This window comes from Dermacentor variabilis, chromosome 4, assembly GCF_050947875.1.
Source record: "Dermacentor variabilis isolate Ectoservices chromosome 4, ASM5094787v1, whole genome shotgun sequence".
NCBI classification, from domain to species: domain Eukaryota; kingdom Metazoa; phylum Arthropoda; class Arachnida; order Ixodida; family Ixodidae; genus Dermacentor; species Dermacentor variabilis.
The window spans coordinates 129,462,755-129,490,415 of record NC_134571.1 but is presented as its reverse complement, the minus strand read 5'-3'; the positions used below and the strand labels follow the sequence as shown (position 1 = coordinate 129,490,415).

The 27,661-nt window shown below is 49.8% G+C and overlaps 1 protein-coding gene across 1 annotated transcript in view; it reads right to left on the bottom strand.

Annotated features, from left to right (window-relative positions):
• LOC142579771 (transmembrane 9 superfamily member 1-like) overlaps nucleotides 1–27,661 on the bottom strand; it is a 131,935-nt gene that overhangs the window by 83,986 nt on the left and 20,288 nt on the right. The window lies entirely within an intron of this gene.

Here is a 27,661-nt window from a genome sequence, read left to right as displayed (position 1 = left end):
GCGCGCGCCTTTTCTCATCTCTTGAGAAAAAACTCGCGCATCCTTTCTTTCTCGTCGCTACGTTCGCTTGCCGTTGCTCCCGTTTCACCCCGCAGGCTCTGTACAACAAACCGACGCCGTCACGCAAGACCCGCTCTCGCTGAGCAGCGCTTTCGCGTTCAACTTTTTGATCGCAGCTAGCTCCTCACGAAGCCTCCAAACCCTCCTCCCGCTTACGTGTGCATGCGGAGGTAATAATACGCTCGCTTGATTCTCGCTATTCACAAACTCGGCGCGCACTGCCGAGAGAGAGAGAGAGAGAGAGAGAGGATGGCGTAGGAAACAGGGAGGCAGACGAGAGCGCATGCGGGAAGAGATGGGACTCGTTGAGTGTGGGAGCTTGTGTGCGCATGCCTTTCAGCTTTAGTTTATTGCCGTTACAAAGCAGAATATGTGGCGTAAGTAGGCACATGGAAACAACGTATACCGGGACGTCAAAGGGACCTCTTGCTAACACGCGCTTAAAAGAAGCAACAGCAGTATGCACTAAATATTGCATACCAATTAACGTAAAATGAATTTAATACGCAAATAAGCTGGTGTGACCCTGTGCATACATTTACACCTTCCTTCAAAAATGCACGTGCCACGCCGTGTTGCGCCTGATCAGAGCAGATTCTTGGCAGATTTGGCGGTACTTCCGTTTCCTCCCGAGCGCTGCAAGGAAGTACGTAGGTTGACGGGGATTCACCTCCTCGGCTCCGCAATGTTTCGAGCCCCCGAATGACTGCCACATATGCTGCACGGGGGTTCCTCAGTCCTATAGGGTCAGCTCTGTCCCAGAGGTCCAGAGCTTGGCCAGGTAGATGAGCGGGAAGGGCCCACGTAGCGACGAGACGACGTAGAACGAAAAACGCCACAGGAGAGTCAGAGCAGAGCGCTCTCACCGGGGGCTCCCTCGCCCAAGGGAGGGAGGGAACCGTCGGTCGGCGAAGCACGAGCTGACGGTGTTCGGTCGTCACGTCTGTGCTTGCCGTGGCTCTTCGGACGTCGCTCGCTCTCCCACACGCATCGCGCGGTGCAGAAAAAGGGAAAAGGCTTCGCACTGGGGCACAAAAGCACACACACGCACACAGACATCCACGCGCGGACATGCTCGCTCCATGGGCTTTCGGCATTTGAAGCGTTCGAAACGCCTTCGCTGTCCGAGTGTTAGCTTGAGCATGGGCTCCGAGACTGGACTGCACGCGCTGTCTTTAGCGCCTCCCTCCACCCCTCTCTACCCCATCCCATCCCCCGCCGCTTTCGGAGGCCGTGGTTGGAAGCACTTGGCGTCCTTCTTTGACCGGGTGACAGGGGTGTTCGTCCCGGCGGCGAGCCGCAATACGTGGGAGCCCCGAAACGCGTCCGAACCCAGAAGTGTATAGAAAGTGCCAAAAGAGGGGGCTTCACTAAACACCGCCATAGTTTCGGCTCGTAGAGGGAGTCCCTTGCAAGATTCCTAGTTTACGCAAGCGGCTTGTGTGCATCGGCGACCTGAGCCGCCGCCTTGGTGACCGGCTTCGCGAACATTGCATATAAATTTGCATATAATGTTAGTATTGACACTCAGGGACATCAGGCTGAGCGCTGTCATCACTGCTGGATGTAAGTCCAATTTTGACAGCTGTTCCCACACAGTCATTATGATCGACGTGCCTGACAGATTATCGAAGAGGCCGAGATGGCACACGACCGCACTTCTTGTGTTAGCATGACCTTCATTTCTCTGACCAAGAAATGACTGCTAGCTGCTTCGGGTGACAACAATAACCTAGGAGTAATGAACAAATGTAACTGCGTAAGGCGAACAAGACAGGATGATAAATACCCCGCTATCAACGTTGGCCGAGCAAGGCAAGGCTATATATAGTTAAGCGCGGAGGAAACGTTTCGGCAACGGGAAGCGTCTTAGTCGTCACGCATGAACGCACGAGGGTACGCAAGACAGTTCATCGAAACAGTCCCGCTATCTATTGCGATCGGTTTAAACTTAACACTATGCATCTGAAGCGTTGATACCAGAAACTGGGACTGCAAAAAAATAAAATAGTAATAAAAATAAAAATACTATGAATTATTTTGTTTTACGCAATAAATTTCAATGAAATGTGTTTGATTCAACGACAGTGTTGACTTTTGAATTTCGCCAGCGCATCAAACCTGGCGCATTGCGTCGTTTGATGTGGTCCGTGGCGTTGTCCACAGAACGTGGCGCGCGAGAATGCCTGCATACGCGGAGCACACTACGTGCTTGATACATCCGCGAGGGAGAACGCGCTAGTCCGGCTGCACGGGCAGTAGCCAGGCGGCGATGTAGAGGGGCACCAAAGAGGATTATTGTTAAGTCGGGCTGGATCGGTACAATACCCCTCCCGAACACCATCTCTTGGCACGGAATATTGGGCATCAGGGGATAAAGGGCGATGAGCAAGCTCATTCACCATCACGACATACCTACTTCCCCACTGCGACGGGCAGAAGACTGCACCCTTAAACCTCGTCGAGATGAGCACTGCAAGCAACGCCGCGTTCGATTCAGTTGGATCGTGTATGCTTATTCCCAATTCCTCGCAACTCTTTCCACGCGCAGGTGCGTTTGTTACCGGACAATCTCAGACCCTGGCTTCCCATAAAACTACGCAGTTGTTCATCACATCGAGCGTAGAATGGGTCACCCGATCTGCCAGGTCTGCGGGCAGCAATGTCATCGCGACCTCCCCCCCCCCCTCTCTCTCCCCCGTATATTATCAAGCGCACCAGCACCAGCGCACCAGGCCGAACAGGTTGCGATCGCTGTTGCGCTCACCGACGACAATCTTTGCCATATCTACAGCGACTCCATAGCCGCTATCAGAGCTTTCCAAAAGGGCACGGTCTGCGCACAGGCTCTCAGAATTGTTAGAAGGAAAGAGATTAACGAACACGTCATATACTGGTTCCCGGCACACTTAGGACCAAAGATCGGCGACGTCCCCAACCTTAACGAGGCGGCACACGAGGCTGCGCGCGCGCTTATAGACCGCGCTGCTTCACCCGACCACTCGGAGAACAAGGACGCCCCCACTACATACAGTGAAATCACTAAACACTACTACCTACAACGTAGAGAGTATAGCACGCCACACCGCACGCTCACTCGAGCTCAAGCGGTTACACTCAGAATGCTACAAACAGACACATACCCCACGCAAAACAGACTACACCATTACATGCCTGAGCTCTACGACAAGTCTTATTGCACCAATTGCAATAGATCCCTTAACGTATATCATTTACTCTGGCCGTGCTCGCAAGCTAACATATAAACTACGAACAGGACAAGCGCAAGTTTGAAGAAGCAATCCGGAGCGAAGGACTCGCTCCCCAACTCTGGGCCGTCCAGCAGGTCCACGACGCCGCCAGGAAACTCAACCTCCCGGTTCCGTCGTGGGAGACGCCCACTCCATGAGAGCCCAAAGCTCTCGTGGCCTGCAGGACCTCGAATAAAGTTGATTTCCTTCCCTCCTTCCTTTCTTCCCCTTCTTCTCGAATAGCAAAAGGCTTTGCCTTATACCCCGAGCCGAGGCTCGGTAAGCCAAAAAAGACGCAAAGGCGAAATAGGGCGGGTGACGCAACCTCGAAGTTCTCGCACTAGCTCACACTAGACGTCATGGATTTTCGCTAGGCCTGCCTAGGATCAGTTCACTGTTTATCAATGACAAGGAATACACGGCACCCTCGAAGGACTATAGAGTGCACCAATAAGCGAGTTTCGATTACTTTACAGGACAAAACCACAACGGGCGATAGTGCTTTGAAATACACGAAGTCCCACTGACGCGTCGGGTTTTGCAGAGCAAGCAGCTCAGCCATCAATGAAACCATCAGTGAAATAATCCGAAGTAGTACTACGTGAAGGACAGGGCAAAACCACCACACGCTTGAAATGGAATCCTCTGCGCGCAAGCAGAAGTACGACAATGCGGCTGCATTTTCAGTTTGACGCGATCGCATTTTATGAACCATTAAAGTCGGTTTTTGACAATACCTAACCACTTATTCAAAGATAGCGATCGACACAGTGCTGATTCCACGCTAATGTGCGTAGCTCGTGCTCGCAATAAACGCGCGTTTTCCGCCAGAAAATGCTTCGCGTTTACTGGTCTACCTGTGCTCTACAATCTTACCTAAATGCTGGCCATTGCGTGCCGTCATATATATATATATATATATATATATATATATATATTACTGACGTTTTGCGAAGAAGGCCACATACAAGTATTGTTTTTGAGTGGGGCCCAAAATTTGAGGATTCCAAAGGTTGATGCACGGGCCTGCCAAAGAGCATCAAGAGAGAGAGAGAGAGATAGAGAGAGAGAGAGAGAGAGAGAGAGAGAGAGAGAGAGAGCATGTTGGGGAGCTCCTACAAATGGCGTTGCCACCCTACAGACCTTTTCATCGGGCGAGGAGGATAGGGCGCGCGGAGAGCCTTTCCTCCTCTCTGGCTTGGGCGATCCGGCGCGGCGCTGCTTGAAAGTATTGCTGTCGCGTGCTTCAGAACGATTTCGAGATGTTTTAGATGGTACTTTGGGAAATTTACGCCATGTCCGTTCATATAAGGTCGTCAGGGCAGCCTTTCAGTGCATCGGTAACTACAGTAGGCGGAAATATCTCTTGGGGGCGCAAAAATGTGACGCGCTTTATCAGCCGCGGTGTACACACATTATCAGTCGCGGTGTGTTTATATGCTGTGAACTATGTTGCTTATATCGGCTTTAATTCAACAAAGAAAACCGGTGTCTCTGTATTAGCAGCATGTAATGGTAAATATGCTCACTATCTGATCGCTCGGCGTAGGGAGCAAAACATAAAGCATAAGAGCGCATGCTTGAACACGGCCAACCTAAGGCAACCACGAAACATCTAAGCGGCAGGCGCTATCAAATATTTCAAATTCAAAAAGTCTAGTAGGCTTCAAATTACGATATGCCTACGCTAGCCTTCCTGCATGAGGCCGATGGCGCTGCTCAACACAGCGATCACTGCGGTTGGTGAACCAGCACGATACATATGTAAGCTGTGCGCTTCGGCATTGCCTTTTTGGCCTGTATACAGCCATAATATAAGAGAGGGATCGCATAAAAAGAATGCGAAGCCTATTTTTGAGGACAAAATTTCCGTAATACGTGTGAGTGCGTCGTAGAGAAGGGAACGAACACAACAGAAAAAAAAATTCGGTTATCATCCTCTTTCTCGAAAAAGCAAGAGAAAACGGGCTAGCGCCGCAATACGACCTCGCATAGTCACGCCGCACAACGTTTGTGAATATATAACCGCTGATGCCGTATGCTTGGACCATGCGGTATTAGAACGAAGATATCTGTAATCCAGCACCTACCACTGCTTATAGGACGCTCGCGCAGTTCGTAAACAGCCCCTTTGCTGGACAAGCTTAATTCAGACTGTAAGGTATGCTGCTATTACTTGCCAATACTATTTTATTCAGGGGCGGGAACCTCATCCATCGAACCAAGTAGTCACGCAATGCAACCTGCAGCGAACAGTTTGAACGCTTGCCAAATTGTAACATCACAGCTCATATATCGTAGCAGAACGGTACCCACGCTGTTACGATCGTCGAGTATGTTTCATGGCTCCTCAACCGCAGTTTAGAAATAGAGGATAATACTGCAATAAGGTCACATTAGTGATTGGAACATTCAGAAATACTCAATTGATCTCCGAGACTGATCGTAGGCTCAAATATACGCGTCCACATCGTGCTGCGTGTTCCGTCCACCTCAACGCCAGCAGAAATTCCGGCCATGACGCCTTAAACCACATCAGCACGTCTCACAGAACCGTTTACCTCGTAGAAGACGCACGTCATACTAAACAGACCGCGCGACCGCGAAAACAAACGCCAGAACCTACCGCCGAGCGTATACCTGCCATGCAAAAGACGGCTTTCACCCAAGCCAGTATGGCGCTGCTCATAGGCGGCGCCACTGCGTTCACAATATGGCGGCGCCTAAGAAAAAACGGTCTATAGCATCTTCCCGTCACTGTTACGTCATTTTCTGGCGCACTAAAATGCGCTTTAGAACCGTGATGCGTCACCACAGAGTAACAGTTTTTTTTTTTGCCTTCCGAGCACAAATCCGTTATGTTTAGGACCAAGGGCTCGAGCATGTGCCCCCGCTTAGAACTCACGACGCGCTTTGCTTTCGGTGACCACGCACGGCCGCCGTCACACACAACCCGAACCAATCAAGCCACATCTCTAGCAGCTTAATTCTAACGAACGCAGGCCGCGTGCAGCAAACATCGAAGGCTACAAAAAGGAGGACGCATTAAGCCAGCACAATCAAAGCACCCCAACCACATATCTCCTGCACTATCCGCAGGAGAAATGAAAAAAAAATAAAGGTGCTTAAAGGGTCCCGCACCAAGCGCCATTGCAAATCATCAGATATACACCGGGAGTTCTAGAGCACCGTCTAGGGATCGTTTTACCGAAATAATTTTTACAAATCCGTTTGTTAACGGAATAAATTGAAGACACTGAATGCCCCGTTACCATACCACCGGAAGGCCAGCGTGACTGCCAACATCTCTTTCTCAGCCTGCAGTATGTGCTTTCCAAAGGGACGTTCCTTCCCCGCCTTCTCCCACAGCGGAGCCGAGAGACCACGACGGGTCCACGTGACGAACCCCGCCTCCCTTTCTTCCCCCTTCTTTTCCCTTTTTGCTGCGCAGAACTTTCCGGTGGCGGCGTCGCACGTTCCGCGCCAACGTCGCGCCAACTTCCAAAGTCGCGCCAACTTTTTTCTTTCGCCGCTCGCGCACCTACTCACCGACGGCCATCACGTGGTTTCAAGTGACGTCAAATGTTCCGCCGCGCTGCGGAGAAGCCGTTATCACGGACGCGACGCGGTCTTTTCGTCACGTTCAATGCCATCGTCGCAACCCGCCGCTTCCATAACACGCGCGACATGTCACGACATTAATGACACGCACGCATGACACGAGATACATAACATGTCATATAACATACATGACGTGTCAATCATGTCACGATATGAATGACATGCGCGCACGACATATGGCAGGCCATGACGACAGTGACGTGTATCCACGAATTGACGAATGACATGACATGCACGCCCCGAATGGCATGCATGCATCACATCACATACGTGGCACGAATGACACGTACGACATGTGTGCATGACATGATATGCACGAGAAGGATTAGTACAGGCTTAGTAAATTGCTTACCTAGCATATAGCCGGAACATTTACTCCTCTGAGAGTGCGTGTTCTTTTCTCTCGAAATGTGCACCAAACGATGTCACGGTGGTAGCCTAGGCTGTTAGAAGTAAGATATAATTTTTTTGTCACGTGCACCATAAGCTTAAACGGCACGCGCGCTGATTGTGCGACTTTCTGTCCCCATGCAGTGGCAGCATTCAGCTTCCGCGGCAGGGGGGAAAATTGTCGGCACGCACGACGGAGGCGCATGTGTTCGTCGACGTCTCGATCGCCGACGAAGGGCACGCTACAAATATTTCGGGCACATCGCTGGCTTCCATTCAGTTCCGTTATGGGGCTGTAATGCAATTAAGCAAGCTGTAAGCACGTTTTAGAGAGACATGCTCACGCACGCGCTACGACAAGAGACACTTGTTGGGGGGTTGGGGGTACAGCATCTCTAATACTTTGCGGACACGATCGTCACCGAGCGAAGTATGCGCTGCGCCTATCTTTAAGATGGCGCCAAACCTGGTAACGGGCCCTTTTGAGGCGTGCTGAGGTTAAGCGTGACTCAGGCAGCACGCGTACAAGCTCGAACCCCAACGGGCCTATTACAGACGCGCGTTGCGGCAACCCTCGTCGCCGCCGCCGCGATGGCCTGGCGTACTGGCGTATACTTATTCCGTCAGTGTGTGTGTATATATATATATATATATATATATATATATATATATATATATATATATATATATATATATATATATATATATATCTGTTCGCGTGAAATACGGCTCTCTCAACATCTATAGCTATACAACGCTCGCCGCCGGTCGCTTCTGCGCCGAGAATTACGACGCTGTGATACACGAGCCACCAAGCCGACGCGCCGAGACTGGCTATATAGCACAGCCACACGGTGTGTGTGTGTGTGTGCGTGTATATATGTATATATATATAACGTATGGAAATAAGGGCGGAAGGGTCGCGAATAACACGAGCGAGCCTCTCCGCGATATAGCATCCTCCTCGGCGAGTTTGTGTAGCGAGCGCGATGTGCGAGCGCTACACACACACTAAGCACACACGCACGCACGCGCTCCAGCCTTATTCAATCGCAATCGTGCTCATTCAAGGGTTTGACAGCGCCGAGCTGCAGCAGCCACGTGATTGACTGCACGAGCTGGGAATATCTGTCCGTGCGTGCGTGTATGTACGTACGTGTGCATGTGCTTGTGCGTGCGAGTGTATAATATACCCACGATGAGAGGATAATTGCGCTTTATACGCGACGGGGCCCTCGCTTTTTTCTTTTCGATGTGAGAAGTTTCGCGGTAGCCATCAATCAGTTCCGAGCCGTGTACAGAGAACGCTTCGCGGGTCGCGCGGATCGAGAGTGTTTGGCGATTAAACGACGCAAAGCGAAGTGAGTAAAAAAAACAGAAAAAAACACATACGCTAATAATGAAAGGCTATAGTAGGACGTCGCACGCGTCGCCTGTCACGACTATACATTTACAGCAAAGGAACGGAGCCCTGACAGTGGCATTTTTCTTAATTTATTGTTTTGCATTTCGCATCAAATAGAGGCACGTCCCCCGTTCGGAGAGAAAGAGACCTCGCAACCGATCCACAAAGGCCTTGCGCTTATAGAACAGACCGAAGCATAAGCTAGATGCGTTTAAAAGGAAGTGTTGGTGGGTACTTTATTGAGTCCTCCTAAAGAACAACGACAACGAATTCTACTGAGTGACATCGACATCACGGAATATAGTCATCAGAACTTGCGCACGGACGCTCGCTGAATGTAAGTTTCAACGCGGAATATCAACATCGGGTGAATTTCTGCTTTCCGCGAAATACAGCGCGTCTCCTTTGTCGGCTGTGAGGTCGCGAGGTCGAATCCCAGACGCGCGACGGCCACAAGAATGAGGCGGGGGAGGGGGAGAGGGAGGAGGTTGCGCAAATACAAAAACGTCTGTACCTCGGGAATACAGCGCGTTGGGGGCTTTCAAAGCCCTCCGATGCAATATTTCGTACTCTATAGTTCAGTTTTTACGCGAAAAATACAATCAATCAATCAATCAATCAATCAATCAATCAATCAATCAATCAATCAATCAATCAATCAATCAATCAATTTCTTGCAATCGCTGTCGTTCCGCGAGAGGCAGCAGCCGGTGTAATCCCAGGTCCGTTATACGTACCATTGCGTTTGTTGACGCGCTCATCCCATTTGTTCACCCCGTTTCGGCGAGCCACAGTCAGCTCGTTTGCGCCACGACGAAGCCTCCCTTACGCCTCCGCACTCGGTTTACAGCGGAGTGCACTCTTCCGTATGCGCCACGGTAACGTAGAAAGCTGGCTCGTTGTCTGCACCCCCTGGACCCGCTGGATGGCGGGAGCTCGGCATACTCCACCGTAAAGCAAAAACGCCTATACTTGACAAACAATTACAACCAAAAACAAACAAACAAACCAACAAACAAGCAAGCAAACACTCATTTTTTTCCTGAATTATGTGGAGAACGAATCCGGTAAAAAGTAGAAAACACAACACGCGTTAATGAAGTGCGGAAGAACATCGTCGCCTTCTTATTCATAAATTGACACTAGCTTGCACCCTTCTCTGCTATTTCACCTGGTAAAAATATGCGCACCAGCCTGGACGCCGCGAATGCAAAAGAAAGATGTACACGTGCGAGAAAAAGTATACGGACTACGGGGTCGCCGAAAAAACAACAACTGAATTTAGTCGTAATTAACATGGACAGACTGAAATTCACGACTGCACTGGAAAGTTCGCAATGCCAAGTTTGGACCGCCTCCCCTACCCCCTTTCTTTAATTTACGTGCACAGGCAGAGGAGAAAATAAGCTTTATAGTTCAATTACTGGCCCGTATATTTTAATCAGCTCACGCGTGCACGTGCGTGCAGTATCATTCCAACAAGTCTTCAACTACATAACGATGGTGCAAAAGCTCCCCCGGAAAGTTCTCGTGAAAAAAAAAAAAACGCCGATAGTTCGCAAAGCGCGACACAAGAGTGATCCACGATGAACAATCAAAATACAGAGCGGTAAAAAAGGTTAACCAGCCTATAGGGTACCAATCCTTTCACCTAAATGCGGCAAATGGCTCGTGGTCTGGGACTTGCGACCGAGCAGACGACACTCCGAAAAGGAGGGACACGCGAACTCTCACGATCGCACTTCTGGAACGGCTACTGCCGGCTGTGTACGTAGCTGACGTTGCAGTGTCACACTATTGAAAAAAGCGAGGACGAGTTTCTCCGTTACGCTCGGTCGCCAGCACTGCACACGCGTGCCGCTGCAGATGTTTCAATGGAGAAACTTCGTTACACTCGCCCGCTGGGCTATTAGTACCTGACACGACATCGGTAGCGGCTTCCTCCGTCTTCCGCCGGATTATCTCGCCGCCGCAATGTCACCGTCTCGGGAGTTTGCGTCGCACATCTCTCTCTCTCTCTCTGTCTCTCAAGGAGCCGTGTAATCCGATCCACGTCGTCTCCGCGGCTCGTTACGCGTCTCGCATGCTTCCGACGCGACTGCAGTCCGTGCAACAAATAGCACTTCCGTAGAGTTAATCTGCGCGGTGTTTCGACGAGTTACTAACCATGAAGTCGAAGTTCTCCGCTGTATACGGATCCTCCGCTGCGCTTCATCGTGGCAGTTCCATATAGAGGGGGGGGGGGGGGGGGCTATAATCTGTAGCGCATCTTGATCGGGCGCTTCGCCGACTGCAACCTCGTCGTCCGTATCCCGATGCACTTGCGTAACTTTGCAACTGCAACGCGCCCCCGCGACGCGAACGATCAACGCGACAAATTCGTCTGCGTCGCCTTCCACGAGACGCGACGTCGTGAGGCTTGATCTCGATCTCGTTGCGCGGCACGCAACATTTTGCGCGCGCCTCGGCATCTCTATATACACAGCGTGTGCACTGCGGCCAGAACGGCGATTAAGAAAACTGCCACCGCATCTGCTAGACAATTGCAGCAGCGGTTTACAACTCGATAGACTTGGGCCTAACCGAGGGTTCACTATAGGGTTGAGGATTGGGCGAGCTGGTATTGCATTCTAAAACTGGTATAGCGCAACATAGAAAGGAAGAAATAAGCCAAGCCAACCAGATGAAGGAACAGAGCGCTGGCTTCTAACTGGTTTATTGGCAAATTGCACGAAATATTGCCGAGAGAGAGTCGGAACACAGAAAATGATACGAGAAAGGCCAGAAGAAGGCACACTCAAAGTTACTATATATATACTTAATCTAACAATGCCTTCCTATAACCCTTCTTGTGATTTCTATTTGATGACATCCCCACGCATGCTGCTTAAACACCGAATATGTGAACTCGCCCAGCAAGCTGCCCTCACGAACCTGCATTAGGTCTAGGTTTCGTTCAGTGCCACAAGCGTTCGAATGTACTAAATTTCGAATACGAGTCAAGTAGTCTTTGTTTTTCTATTCGGATTCGATTGGAGAATTCACTGTTCGAAGTTGCCGTTTGTTCGTTTTTTTTTTCTATCATGTTGAGAAGATAGCACTTACTGGAGTCTGCAGGGAGAAAGACAGATGCGACTGGAGATTGCTGCGGATAATTATGCTGCAGGGGTAGTCGCTGTTGCTGAGATGAGGGCCCATTGCCTGAGCGAACGCACGGATCAAGTAGCTAACCTCTGCTCAATAATTCATCATCATCATCATCAGCCTGGTTACGCCCACTGCAGGGCAAAGGCCTCTCCCATACTTCTCCAACAACCCCGGTCACGTACTAACTGTGGCCATGCCATGCCTGCAAACTTCTTAATCTCATCCGCCCACCTAACTTTCTGCCGCCCCCTGCTACGCTTCCCTTCCCTTGGGATCCAGTCCGTAACCCTTAATGACCATCGGTTATCTTCCCTCCTCATTACATGTCCTGCCCTGTCCTGTCCTGCTCAATAATTACCAGTCATTAAATAAGGAAGATTTTGACTTTAGGCAGCTTACAATTTTTTGCTCGGTTTAAATATAGCAATTCATTATTTGGACAACGTTGTTAGGTTTGCTGCCTCTAGGAAAACATGTACGATACTGTGGCACGGCACGGTATTGTAGCTCCTTACACGTCACAGTTACGTGATTTTCCTGGGTTGAATTGTACTGTCACTTGACGTTGCACCGGATACAATAACATTTCTCTTGTTTCTCATTTACAGGCTCCTCAATTGACTAGAAGTCCAGTTCCGTCCAGCATATTAAACGTCTGAGTTCACACCAGGACACGTCGCCACCTTCTCTCACTGCACGAAAGGTCTCCGTTTTTAATACCGTGGTCTTCCCTAGGCGACTATAGAAAATATGAATACTGTATCGCGGCCAGTCAAAATCGCCAAATCGGTCGCAATATCCCGCCCATGATATCGCACCGTCCCGCCGAACTCCGCCTCCGACATCGTGCCTTCGCTCCCGCATATTTAGCAAGCACGTTGTAATCTGGGAATCCGAAGTCGAAGCCGTTCCCACAGTAGCATTCGACGTCGGAAATCTTCATCGTTAGTTCAGATTCTCAGGTGCTGGTAGAGGGGTCTTTTGTTGACCCGTCAACTGTAGGCGTCATCGCTGCATTGAATTCTGGATGGGCGTTCATGAATGGTTGGGGGGGGGGGGGAGGAGGTTGCCTCGTGGTAAGCGTCAAATTAATGTTCAATTGGTTGCGTTGAGACGTAACAATATGCTCCCGCATGGAGTGAGCTTCCGTATCTGGAGCCAGTGTGAATAATGTTATATCCTTTTCCCTTCATTCGTACTAGCGGGCGTACTCGTTGAAAGTCTTGGTGGATTCCTGGCCCAAACGCCAACTCGAGCCGCAAAAAAACTGGTGGCAGCGGTGGGATAAAGAAGGCGGTCCTCACGATCTGGGATGGACAGGCCTGGGAACCTTCACAAGCTGGAGGTAAACTGAGGGTGGAAGAGCGACTTCTGTGGATCCGGGATCAGCAAACCTACTCTTCGTGATTTAGCGAGGCACAACTGTCGTAGTAACGGCGTGAAGACTTGGACGACTCGAGGAAACTTGAAGGAAGAGTAGCAGAAGGCAGCCCTCAGGATCTGGGATCGGCGGACCTGGGAACGTGGCTCCGGGAGACACGAACTTCGCAAGCGTGAGGTTGGGTGAGTGTTAGAGCGACTACGTTTTGCAGGACGAAAAGGGCAGGGTTTTATCTGGCAATTAGCTGTGATTGATCCCCACCGGGTGTGCGTTCAATACAGGGGAAGTTGTAGTCGGCTCTCGGAAAAGCATGGATATCGCATAGTTAAAGAAAGAGGAGCTGCTGCTGTTTGCAGCAGAGCTCTGTACAGATATTAACCATCAGCTGAGGAATCCCGAAATTCGTACTGCGATTGACGAAGTGGGCTTCGATGAGAACGAGACCACGGATGCCTGGGAAAAGGTATGTCACGAGAGGAAAGAAAGGGAGGAAGGGAGGGAGTGGCAGGAAAATGTGAAAGAAACGCAGGCTGAAATAGAGCTCGCGAAAATAAAACTAGAGAAAGCGAGACCAGCACGCAGGGCGGATGCGGCGCCGCTACAAACGGAAAGCGTGAAAATAAAGAGTTTGCTTGAGCCGTACAAAACAGGTGATGAGATCAGTCTCTACCTGGTTAATTTATAAGGGATTCGTGAGAAGCGATCATTTCACCAGGACACATGGCCGGCGCGGTTGCTTGCGTTGCTGCCGGGTGAAGACTCGCAGGTGGTGGCCCGACTGAACGCAGCCAAGGCAGGCGGGCACAGTTCAGTTAAGTCAAATTTACTCGCAAAATACAGGCTTTCGACAGAGGAATTTAGGAGATTTCGACAGGAAAGGAAGAGGCCTAATGAAAGCTTTTGCTGCGGTTGCGTGTCGCCTGAAGGATAATTCTGCAGAGTAAACGAAAACAGCAGGGGCGGATAACGTCAGTAAACGGGTAGATTTAATATGCTTATAGAGCAGTGTGAGAAGACCCTGACGGATAACGCGCGCCTTTCGGTTAAGGACAGGCAGAAAGGGATGCCTGTAAAGAGTGCAGCACAGCTGACCGATGTGTGTGCGATAAGCAGTGGCTTCAGGTCACAGAGCAGTAGCGCACAATACGATCAAAAGCCTTCCCAACGGCCACAATCTTGCCCCTCGGGGACAGCAAACCAGAAAACAAGAGGATGAGACAGCTAGCTCAGGAGAAGCAGTTAAGCCGGTGGAGGAAATCTTTCCATTTCCCGGACAGAAATTCGGGAAGAGAGTCAAGCGCCGGTTTACCACGGCGAACACAAAGCGCAGAAAGAGGATGAGACAGCCAGCTCCGGAGACACGGTTAAACTGGCGGAGGAAATCCTTCCCATTTCACCAACGGAAATTCCGGAAGTTGGTCAGGCTGAGGAGCCGCCAACGGGAAGAAAGAAAAGGTACTCGAAAATTAGCACCAGAAAGCTTGCTAAGAGAAAGAGGCGTCGCAGAGTCAGGAATGCGGCAGAGAAGGCAACGCGGCCGAATAAAGGGGAAGCCGCTAAAACATGTGGGGAGCGCAGTGAAAGAATTAGAAAGGCGCGTTTGTCGTTTGGAATGTTTCGAGTCACAGTGCGTGCGAGCCGCCATACGAAAGAAAGCGACGTTCGGAGCGGAGGAGGAAAAAGCCAGAGGGCAATTATGTTCCCCCTTGTTGAGTTCTTTTCGATGGGTAACATGTATTACACAGGAGAGCGCGGCGGTAAGGCGACGCGAAGTAGTCATACTGGGCAGTGAATTCGTAGTGCGATGCCTAGAAGGCATCTTGCCAGTACGAAAGGTGCCGGGGGTCTGAAGGCGAGGGGAATGGCCTACGTGCCCCTTGTATTCCATGGTTGAGAAGGCTGACAAGAGCTTTCAGACCACGCCCCGTAGTCAATTCAGAATGAAAAGCGGCATGCATGTTATGTGGAAACACCAGTTTGTTTGTTTCTTTATCTTTAGAGTTTGGTGAAATGTTCTGAAACCTCCGACACTAGAGATCGTTTCAATAAGCAAGTCTTGAGCTTTGTTTAAATTGTTTGTTGTAGGAGCTCACTGATATTCTAAAACAGATGGTTTGCGCACCCATCAATTTTTCAAACTTTGTTTTCTCGAAACGTCGTTCTTATTTGTTCAAACAGATAGGCTTCATTTTGTGTGTGTGTGTGTGTGAGAGAGAGAGAGAGAGAGAGAGAGAGAGATACGCTTTCAACGCCAAGTCTAGGTTATTTGTTAGAAACCTGTAGTGGAGCGCTTGAGCAGCAGATCACATTTAAGGAGTGGTCGCGATATATTATTTTCTTTAAAAGTAAGACGCGTTATTTGGCGGAGCCGTTGTTTAACCACACAATTTTAGAATGTGTTTCTGTCGTTCCTTTAAGGCGTAGAGTAGTTTCCTCCTACGTAGACGAAAAAGACGAGAATATGGAACTTTTAAGTCCATATCTTCACGACCTGCAAGTTATTGGGAAACCATGCCGAGTGCTAAGAGACAGTGCCGCCACGATGGACATTGTCCATCCGTCTTACGTGACGGCAGATGACTTTACCAGAGAAGTGGCATGGATCAAACAGGTTGTAGAAGAACACAGCGTGTGTCTGCCCATGGCCAAAGTCAATATCAGTGGACCATTTGGGGAGCTAGAGACTGAGGCTGCAGTTTCCAAATTTTTGTCACTACAGTACCCTTACATCTTTTCGAATCGTTCAGATCAGTTGCTGCGTGAAAAAGGGCTTAAGCTGGGAGAGGGCGTAGTGCAGGCATCGACCCGAGGCCAAGCTCGTAAAATCGCGTCGCTTCCGGCCGAAAATGCACAAGCTGCTCCAGCGGAAGTAGCAAAGGAGATAACTGCAATAACCGAATCCGAGCTAGGCTCGAGTGATGAAAAAACAGTTGAGGAAAGCCTGCCAGCTGACCAGTTCAATGAGAGCGTAGCACTAGAGTGTCAAAGTTCAAGCCTGCAGGAAGAGCAAGCTGACGCACTCACAAGTGAGACAGGGTCGTTATTATCACCGGCCTCAAAGAACTTTGATCAGCTCTTACGTGTGGATAGAGAGTTATTGGCAGCCGAGCAAAATAATGATGAGAGCTTAGCTAAATTACATGACACAGCTAAAGAAGGCATTGCTAGGCGCAACGTGACGATACATGAGAGAGGAGGATTGTTGTATCGGCACTACAGAGATCGAAAAGCTAGGATTTTAGATCAGTTAGTCGTACCTACTAAGTACAGGGAGGACCTTCTGAGTCTCTGTCATGGAAATGGGTGGTCCGGCCACGTAGGCATAAACAAATCAAAGGAAAGATTGCTTATGGAATACTACTGGCATGGCTGTTTCAAAGACGTAGAAAACTTTGTAAGATCATGCGACGCCTGCCAGCGTTCTGGTAAACCAGGAGAGACATGGAAAGCTCCACTGAAGGTAGTGTCCTTAATAACAGAGCCTTTCAGACGACTTGTAATAGACACGGTAGGGCCCCTTCCAAAAACAAAATCGGGCTACAGGTACTTGTTTACCATGCTGTGTCCGGCTACAAAGTTTCCAGAAGCAATCCCTCTGAAAGAGCTCAGCTCCACCGAAGTAGTAGACGCGCCTTTGACAGTGTTTTCACGAGTTGGGTTTCCAGCCTAAATTCAGGCAGATCAAGGGTCAGTATTCACGAGCGCACTGACTTCCACATTCTTGCAAAAGTGCGGGGTAAAGTTAATACACAGTTCTGTCTATCACCCTCAGTCAAACAGTGTAGAGAGGTGGCATTCGGCGCTTAAGCGAGTTTTGCGTGCGCTCTGTTACGAGCACAAGGAGGACTGGGAGAACTGTTTGCCGGCAACTTTGTTTGCTTTGCGAACGGTTCCACATGAAGCGACAGGGTTCTCGCCAGCAGAACTAGTGTATGGGAGGACACTCCGTCCTCCACTGAGAATGTTAAGAGAGATGTGGGAGGAAAGAGGGGAGAGTTCAACAGTGGTTGAATACGTGCTAAATTTGTTGGAACAGCTAAGCGCAACCCAAGAACTAGTCGGAAAGAACATGGGAGTAGCTCAAAAGAACGCCAAATTCTATTACGACAAGAATGCGAGGCTTCGTACGTTTAACGCCGGAGACCAGGTAATGATCCTCAAACCTTCAAGAAAGAACAAGCTTGAAGTTCACTGGGACGGGCCCGTTAAAGTGTTGCACAAACTTTCAGATACAAACTATGCTCTGAAAATGCCCGGTCGCAGGAAGGAAGTGAGGATATATCACTGCGATTTGATGAAGCCGTATGTAGAGCGGAGCGGAGTCGTTAACTATACCATCAAAGAGCAGGATGGCACTAGTACCAAGTTTAAGGAGTATAGGGCGACCTCCAACTCTGAAATCGGCCTAGAAGAAGTAGTAGAACACTCGGTAAGCTCGCACGCTCTAAGACCCGAGCAGCTAGATGAGCTAAAAGGGGTGTTCAGCGATCAGGTTCAGATAGACAGGTTAGGCGATCGGCCAGGTAGAACCGAACTAATAACGCATGAAATAGAGCTGACATCAACCGAACCAATAAGATCAAAGCCTTACAGGGTGTCTCCAAGACAGAGAGAGATTATGGAGGCAGAGATACAGCGCATGCTAGAGTTGGGAGTTATTGAGCCCGCTGAAAGTGACTACACGTCACCGCTAATACTGGTAGAAACCCCTAACAAGGACCCTCGTCCGTGTGTTGACTACAGGAAGTTAAATGCCATCACTAGGGATCAGCTGTACCCGATACCCGACATTGAGGAACGAATTGAAAGAGTTAGCGCTGCTTAAATACATTTCAACTATATATATCGTGCGGGGGTACTGGCAAGCTCCCCTTTCAGAAATTGCCAGCTGCTATGCCGCATTCATCTCACCTGTAGGCACTTTTCGCCTTCTCGCACTCAGCTTCGGGCTGAAGAACGCGCCGTTTAGCTTCTCTAAGTTAATGGATATTGTCCTAAAAGACTTGCAGGAGTTCGCCTTGCTCTATCTTGATGATGTAGCAATTTTTTCGGACAGCTGGGAACAACACGTATCGCACCTCAAACAGGTGTTCTCACGGTTGGGGGAAGCCGGCTTAACGATGAAAGCGGAAAAGTGTAGGTTTGGTTGTTCACAGGTTACTTATCTGGGCCATGTTGTCGGCCAAGGCATGAGACGGCCGGCCGAGTTGAAAATAGCTACGATTGGAGAATTTTCTCAGCCGCGCACGAAAACAAACCTTCGTTCATTTTTGGGACTTGTGGGGTACTACCAACGGTACATACCGAATTACTCGCAAATGGCAAGTCCATTAACGGACGCCCTCCGAAAGGGAGCACCGAGTAACGTACACTGGGATAAGGACAAAGAGAACGCTTTCCAAAGTTTGAAAACGCTATTGGTTTCTCGTCCTGTGCTTCGCGCGCCAGACTACACAAAGGAATTCATAGTTCAATGCGACGCAAGCGACAGAGGTATGGACGTGGTACTTAGTCAGGTCGGCGAGGATAACGAGGAGCATCCTATCCTCTATGGCAGCCGTAAACTAAATCTAAGAGAGGAAGCCTACAGCGCTTCAGAGAAGGAGTGCGCTTGTTTAGTTTGGGACGCCCAGAAGTTGTCGTGTTACTTGTACGGAGCGAAGTTCATCTTCGAGACCGACCACTGTCCTCTGACGTGGCTCAATCAAATGTCACACAAAAATGGCCGCTTGCTCCGATGGAGCCTCACTCTCAAAGAGTACAACTTCTCCGTTAGATATAAGAAGGGAAAGTTGCATAGCAATGCGGATGGTTTGAGCAGACTAATTTGAATTCTGCGTTTGAGGGTCCCGCCTAAATTTTAGGGTTACTAGTGTTAATTTTGTTAAGCCAAGAAGATCCCCTCTCATTTAGCAGGATTTCCTCCATGATTGCTGAATTTGTCAGCACGAAATCGCTTGAGAAATTGGCATAGCGAAATGCAGCATTTTTTTGTTTCTGCACTTACGTTCTTTCTTAAAGCCTAGCGGGTCTAAAGTGAGAGCCAATGAACGTCATCTCGGCGCAGAGCCGTGTTGTGGGGTTCATTTTGCAGTTGCCTGTCCTTGTTGGATGTTTTGGGGCGGTGACATTACACAAATGGTCGCTGCGAGCCAAGGCATCACCCCCTGGCCACCAGCCGTTCTCTTCCTGCCCAGTGGTTATCTGCGCTAGACAGTCGAGATTTTCCGGGCCGTGGAGGCGCTGTTAAGAACGGCCAGCTGCAGTGCAAGTTTGCCAGCCATTTACGCAACGGTAGCAACCTCATCTTGGAATTCCGCCGCCAACCTCTAGCCGCGGCGTGACTAAATCGACTTTGTGTCGGGGAACAATATGCGCATCCTCCACTCTCCGTCGCTTCAGCTAGGTTTCGTTGTGACTGAAGGAGTTCGACGAAGCAGGCTTTGTGCGCAACACGACAAAGCTGACCTGACCTCCTACGGGCGGGGGAGCTGCCGTGGGAACGCCGACGGAAGCTCCTTCCCACGCACCGACCAAGACGCAAGACAACGCGCTACCCGGAACGGCTCCGAGTTCCATGAAATTCGTGTGGTGTCAGTTTCGGACCGTAAACACGTGTGTGTGTGCATGTGTGTGTGTAAACCGTCCTGCGGAGAGGCGGATAGTTTGCGATGACTAAACGAACGTTCGCATCACCTTGTATCGCGGGAGGACCGAGTGTTTAAAAACTGCTGTTGTGCGGATGCTCGGCACACTTTTCTTAAGCAGTCATGTTGGACTGACTCTCTCTCAAGCAGTCATGTTAGACTGATGTACTTTCTCAAGCAGTCATGTTAGACTGATATAAATACTGTAAATAAACCCATATTCCTCGTTCTCGATGAGAAGCAGTCCTTCCCTTCATCAACGTCCTCAGCGTGGATAAGTTGGACGACGGCATGGGCCAGCTACCTTCGAATTCATGCCGGACTCCAATCTTGACAACGGATCACGAGCGATGGGATTGAGACCCCAATCCTGACACTCCTCTTATCATTCGCCTCTTTCTCTTTGCCTGTTCTCTTTCTCTCTTTTTTAAAAATCATTACTGCTCACTATTAAGCATTTTTAGTAATTTGTAATAAATTGTGGTCATTACAAGTCATTTCAGTCATTATTAGTCATTACTGGTCATTACTAAGTATTTTTAGTCATTTCTAATGAATGGTAGTCGTTACAAGTTGTCGTTAGACATATTGGTCATTTCGTAGCATTACTAGTGATTACAAGTCACTTTAGTCATTATTAGTCATTACTGCTGACGACTAAGCATTTTTAATCATTTGTAATCAATTGTGGTCATTAAAAGCCGTCGTTAGACATGTTGGTCATATCATAGTCATTAGTCATTACAAGTCATTTCAGTCAGCATTAGTAATTACTGGTCATTACTAAGCATTTTTAGTCGTTTCTAATTAATTGTATTCGTTAGAATTCGTCGTCAGACATATCGGTCATTTCGTAGTCATTAGTCATTGCTTGTCATTATTAAGCACGTTTAGTTATTTGTAATGAATTGTGGTCATTACAAGCCGTCGTTAAACATACTGGTCGTTTCGGAGTCATTAGTAGTGATTATTCGTCATTACTAGTCATTATTAACCTCTACCAATCTCTATCATAACGTTATCATTCACTAACTGTCACTATCAATCATTTAATTTTTTATGTCTTCATATGGCGGGATGATGCTTCGGCGGATACTCCGGCGGTCAGGTCTGCTGACAAAAACTTCACCATGAGCCTAGAAAAACTTTCGCTTTAAAAAAATAATAAAAATTTAAAAAAAATCATTTTGCAGGACACTACTTCGAGTTCAAGTATAGGAAAGGGAGCAAGAATATGAATGCAGACGGTTCGAGCCAGGGAATATTGAGCAACGAAATTACCTCAGGGTACTTCTTTTACATGTTTCGTAGGTATCGCCATTATTGAAATAGGCCACTTATTTCGGTCTTGCCAAGAGCTGACCACGACAAAAAGAAAGAGAGAGAGAGGGGAGAGAGAGCGGTAGAACTTTGTAAAGCGATGCGGGGATCGTAGCGTCCGTCAGGCGTGTCACTCGGGCACGCTGACCAGTGTGTGTGTGTGTGTGCGCTGATGTATTCCCAGGTAGAAGGCCACAACGAAGCCACAAGCTGCAGTGTGTCGTCAGCACTCACTTCTAGAACAATCCTCGAGGTGGCGACCGAACATCGACGTTTCGGGCAACCTGACAGCTGGTCACCCCAGATCAAATCTCCTGGCGGCGGAGGGGCCTGTTACGTCTCGACACGACCAAGCGCTTTGCTTAGACGTTTACCACAAGGCCACCCCCACCCCCTGTCCCTCAGTACTTACCCAGAAGTCAACGCAGCTTTGACGCCGGCTGAAGTGTAAACAAAAGACCCCTCTACCGGAACCTGACAACCTGAATTAACGATGAAAAGGTCCAACGTCGAATGCTACCATGGGAACGGCTTTGACCTCGGATTGCCAGGGTGCTAAATATGCGGGGGCGAAGGTGCAACATCGGAGACGGAGTTAAGCGGAACGGTGCGATATCATGGGCTGGATATTGCGATCGATTGGATGATTGTGATTGGCCGCGATCCAGCCATCGGATTCCCTAGTCTAGTCACTTAGGGAAGACGACGGTATTAAAAGCGGAGACATTCCGTGCAGTGAAAGAGGAGGTGCTGACGTGTCCTGATGTGAACTAAGACGTTCAATATTCTCCTGCATGGGAGAGGGCTTCCGTATCTGGAGCCAGTGTTAATAATGTGAAATAAACCCTTTCCCCCTCATTTCTCCTACCGGGCGTACTCATCGATGGGCTTGGTGGAATCCTGGCCTAAACGCCACTTCAGTGTAAAGGTACGTCTCACGGAATGAATAAAAATTCGTTACATTAAAAAAATACGCTATATTGAGGCTATTTAAATATGACTTCGACTGTATTGAGTTGTTTACACTAGTTTACACACACCTCTGTGGATAGGGTTGCCGCTCTTGCTGAGAATAAGCGTCGGCAATAAGACGGGTGTGAGGTCTCCTTTGTTTTTCTTTTCATACACAGAAAATGAAAACAAAATAAAGTGAAGATACGCCGAATATAAATTTTGCATGATTATAATTTATTGAAACGCTTTGTATAGAATTTGGTACACATTTATTACCTTCATACTGTGGTTGAAAGTAACTTATTCGTAAGGCATACTAATGCCCTACGAACACAGCAATAAGTGGAAGTCTGGGTGGCAACAAAATATACGATGCATTATGGAATTAAGGAAACCTTTAACGGGTAAGCGAGGAATTCGTTCGCGACAATTTCGTTGTATGCTATGCGCGAACGCCCGACACGGCGATTTCGAAGCCGCTTCTAATGTGTCGATTATTGAGAACCGGAAAACTGGCAATGGCGTATACTGGTGTGGCTGACGAACCGGCAAGCCAGCACCGTGAGAAAAACAAAATCCGATTGTGTCGGTGGAAAAGTCGCAAGGTGGCAGCCTTAGCTGTGTTTCGCTTATTTGCTCTAAGAGAGCAAATAAGCGAAACGTACTTATTCAAATGTAGGTAGGTCGACCGCTTTTTGATTACCCAAAATGAGCTTTCGGCCTATATTCATGAACACTAGTAAGGGCACCAGACTAACGGAGTTCGCCCGTCGCGCTCGTCGTAATGCCAGTCCCAAGATAGTTCAGAGACTGCCCTTAAGAAACGCTGCATATCTAACGCACTTGACGGCACCGAGGACGACGTCGTTTGTGCTGTAGATGATACCTGGGAAGTATCCAACGAGGACGACGTCCCTGGCCTTTCACGAGGATGCAGCTTGTGGCGTGAACGAGCGAGATTCAGTAGCCGTGTGACAGTTGGTAAATAAAACAATTTCGTGTTTACACTTTTATTTCGGTTTTCTAAAAATATACGGGTCGACCTCTAATCGAAGTGTATGTACTGTTACGGGGAGAATCCATATATGAGAATATATTTACAAGGCAACACGCACAACGCTGCAGCAATGGTAAATGCTATAGCGCGTGCACACCAGTTAGCCGTAGCGCCGTTGTGGTCACGTCCAAGCACCGATACCGGTGCAATTAGGGCTCGGGTGAAGAGTGGTACGATTCAAGGCGCGAGACATGGGCTATGCCACTCGCGGTTGTTGCAGGTGCTGCTGACTCGGGGTTCAGCGGAGCGAGCTCATATGTCGCACTAGTGACTTTGCGTATGACGCGGTAAGCGCCGACATAACGCGAGATGTTTTTTCGCATAGGCCAACGCGACGTGACGGCAACCACAGCAAGGCGCGCGATCCCGGAGTAAAGTTCCCCTCCCGATGAGGCGGTCATAAATACATTTTCGGTTAACCTGTGAAGCCCATAAGCGATCATGGGAAACCTGGCGGGCGATGTCAGCACGGGAAAGAGCATCACGAGCATAGGCAATTGATGTGTCTACGTGAGGATAGGTTATGGTGTCGACGGGCAATGGTGGGTCGTGGCCAATCAGTTAAGAAAAAGGCGAATAGCCAGCTGTGTCGCGACGGGAAGAGCTGTAAGCGAAGGTCACGCAATCCAGGTTGATGTCCCAGTCTCGGTGGTCCCCAGACACGTACATAGCAAGCATATCTGTAAGGGTATGGTTGAGGCGTTCAGTAAGGCCGTTTGTCTGTGGATGGTACGCAGTGGTGAACTTGTGATTGGTCGAGCGGATACGAAGAATGCCGTCGATTGCTTTAGACAGGAAGCAGCGGCCGCGATCCGTAACTGACGAGGAGCACCGTGGCGCAGGATGACATCGTGAAGAATGAAATCGGCTATATCAGTAGCATAGCTGGTGGGAAGTGCTCGTGTCACAGCGTACTGCGCTGCGCAGTCAGTAGCGACTGCGACCCATATATTGCCAGTGGTTGACATGGGGAAAGGCCCTAAAAGATCGAGGCCCACACGGGAAAACGGTTTATCGGGGATGACAAGGGGCTGAAGGCTGCCAGCGGGAGTCTGTGGTCTTGCGTCTCTGGCAGAGGTCACAAGCTGCAACTTACTGTCGCACAGAACGGTAGAGACTAGGCCAAAGGAAGCGCCTGCGGATGCGATCACACATGCGTGATACGCCTAGGTGTCCTGCGGTCGGTGCGTCGTGAAGCTGGCCCAAAACAACAGAGCGAAGATGCGCGGGAACAACAAGCAAGAGCTCAGCACCGTCAGGACGGGCATTGTAGCGGTGTAAGGTGTTGTGAAGCGCAACCATCCTCAGTGAAGGGTCAGGGTGTAGAGAGTTGAGACCGTCTATAATAGGCCGCAACGATGAGTCGCGGCGCTATTCGGCAGCTATGTGCACGAAGTCTGTAATGGAGAGCACAAACGCTACGGGTTCATCCTCCACTGTAGAGGGGGATCGACTGAATGTCAAGAAAAGCAGACGGCGCCCTGGTGAAGCCGTCCAGATTTGTGGAACACGGTAAATGTGTATTCTTGCAAGCGTAGTGCATAACAGCCAAGGCAACCAGTGGGGTCCTCAATTGGGCGAGGAAAGCCATCAAAGTGCATGGCCGTCTGTAATAACTGAGAAGTACATTCCATAGAGGTACGGCCGGAATTTTACGATGGTCCAGACGAGAGCTAGGCACTCGCGTTCGGTGATGGAATAATTTTGCTTCAATGGCGACAGAAGGCGGCTTGCGTAGGCGTCTACGCGGTGTAGTTCGTGCTGCTGTTGTGCAAGGACGGCGCCAAAACGGTGGCCACTGGAATCGGTACGAACGTCCGTGCTGGCTGACGGGTCGAAATGTGCAAGAACAGGTGGTATCGTTAGGATGGCAAAGAGCGATGAAAGGGCGTCCGCTTGCTCATGACCCCAAGTGAAAATGAGGTGTTTCAGTGAGGTCAGTGAGAATGCGGGCTACTTCCGCGAAGTTTTGGACAAAACGGCGGAAGCACGAGCACATGCCAAGAAAACTGCGGAGGTCCTTGGCCGACCGCGGAGTAGGGAACTGAACAACCACGCGGACTTTTTCAGGGTATGGCTGCACGCCTGCAGCGTCAGCAAGGTGGCCGAGTACGCAGATCTGACGGTGCCCAAAGCGACCTTTCGACGAGTTAAGCTGAAGGCGAGCACGGCGAAATACATCAAACACGGTGGATAGGCGAGTACGATGGTTTTCAAAAGTAGTCCAAAAAACGATAACATCGTCTAGTTAGCAAATGCGTATGGATGGTGCCTCGGATGGTGTATGGATGGTGCCACTTGATGCCTCGAAGAAGAGAGTCCATTATGCGCTCGAAAGTAGCAGGAGCGTTACATAGGACAAAATGCATTACTTTAAATTGATAGTAGCTGTCAGGAGTCACGAAGGCGGTCTTCTTTCGGTCTTGGTCGTCTACAGCGATCTGCCAGTATCCTGAGCCAGTATCGATGGAAGAGAAATTTCTGGCTCCGTGCAAGCAGTTGAGTGCGTCATCAATACGCGGGAGAGGATACACATCCTTCTTGGTAATCTGGTTGAGAAGGCGGCAGTCAACACAGAATCTCCAGCTATTGTCCTTCTTTTTCACAAGTATACAACGCGCAAGGCCCATGGACTGCACGGGGGCTCAATGAGGCCTTTGCCAAGCATTTTATCAACTTCCTGCTGTAAGGCAGCACGCTCCAGAGCTGACAAACGGTTAGGCCGTCGGTGAATGCGACTTGCATCGCCGGTGTGAATGCGACGGGTGACGACGGAGGTCTGGACCAGAGGACGGTCGCCAGAGTCAAAGATATCCTGGTAAGAGAACCACACGCGGCGAAGGGCCGCAGCCTGTGCCGGAGCGAAATCTCTTGATATCATGCGTGTGAAGTGGTTGCAGGACGAACTTGACTGCGATGACGGCGGCGAAAAATCCGGTGGAGATTCTGTGGTCAGGGCAGAAACCATGTGGTCGGCCAATGGGGTAATAAGCGCAAGGGATATGCCGCAGGGAAGAACTTGCATCGAGAAGCCAAAATTGAGGATGGGAAAAGAGGTTCGGTTGTTTGTAATTGTCACCACCGTATAGGGGAGCGCGACGCTCCGTTTCAGGGCGATTTGAAGTAACGTAGTCACCATCGGAGGCGGAAAGAGTGAAAGCTGGACGTATAGTGCGGCTTGCGGTGGCAGTCGAAGAAACTTGACAGAGCGTCGGCAGGGTTGGCCGGCAGCACGTTGTTGGAGCACAAAGGGAGTTTTAGCTGGAGAAGTCCCGCGGAGCCGTCGATAAGGGCAGCATGTGTGGGCAGAAAGTGAATTCCAAGGATGAGGTCGTGGGGCACTGTTCTAGGACAGCAAAAAGAACAGATATGTCGTGATCGGAAATGGTGACGCGTGCAGTGCACATTACAAGCACGGCAGGAGTACCCCCGTCGGCTACTCGGACGGTAGCTGGAGGCGCGGGCGTCAGAACATTCTGGAGGGGGCGGAGGAGGTTCGAGCTCATTGCAGATATTTTGGCGCCGGTATCACCAAGACCAGCAACCGCCACACCATCGATCAGAACTTCAAGAAGGTTGTATCCTGAATGATGGACAAGCAGAAGATTTGCAGGCCGGGTCGTAAAGGCAGCGAGCATATGGTGCATGTTCCGGGCGCCACCGACTGTAAAGGTTTGGTCGGTATGACGCGGGCCAGCGGCTGCTGCATTGGCGGGCGATGTGGCCAATCCTAGAGCACGTAAAGGAAATGGGCCGGTCATCAGGGGTGCGCCAACCGGCTGGAATGCGAGAACGTGGCGTGAAGTCGTTTTTGGTGTCTGGGGAGGCGACTGGGGAGACGGGGTAGGGAGCAGCATTACCATTATGAAAGGCGGGCAAAAGACTCATATTCTCGACCTCTTGTCGAACCACGGCCTACATTAGTTGAATAGTAGCCAGGTTGTCTTACATATCGTCATGGGGAGAAACGGGTGCCCTGGCCTCGAGTTCTCGACGGACGATCCTGGTGACGTTTTTTGGAGCGGGCGTTTGACGTAGCGCGGGTAAATATTCGCATGATGACGTGGCAGCCGTATTGGGAAGTCGGTCGAAGCGGTGAGTGATACGCCGACTTCTTGCCTGCTCAAAACGACGGCATAACGTGATGACCGACTCTACTGTAGAGCATTCCTTACGCAGCAGCAGATTGAAGGAGTCATCGGCTATGCATTTCAGTACATGTCCGACTTTGTCCGCTTCAGGCATGTCCTCGCCGACCTTGCGGCACAGAGCCAACACGTCCTGAATATAGGAGATGTACGGCTGTGTAGTGGACGTCCGGACGCGTATTGCGAGTACTTTCTTGGCCACTAGTTGTCGTCCGAGAGGTTTCCCAAACAGATCGCGTAATTTCTGCTCACGGACGTGCCAACTTGTCAAATCTTCCTC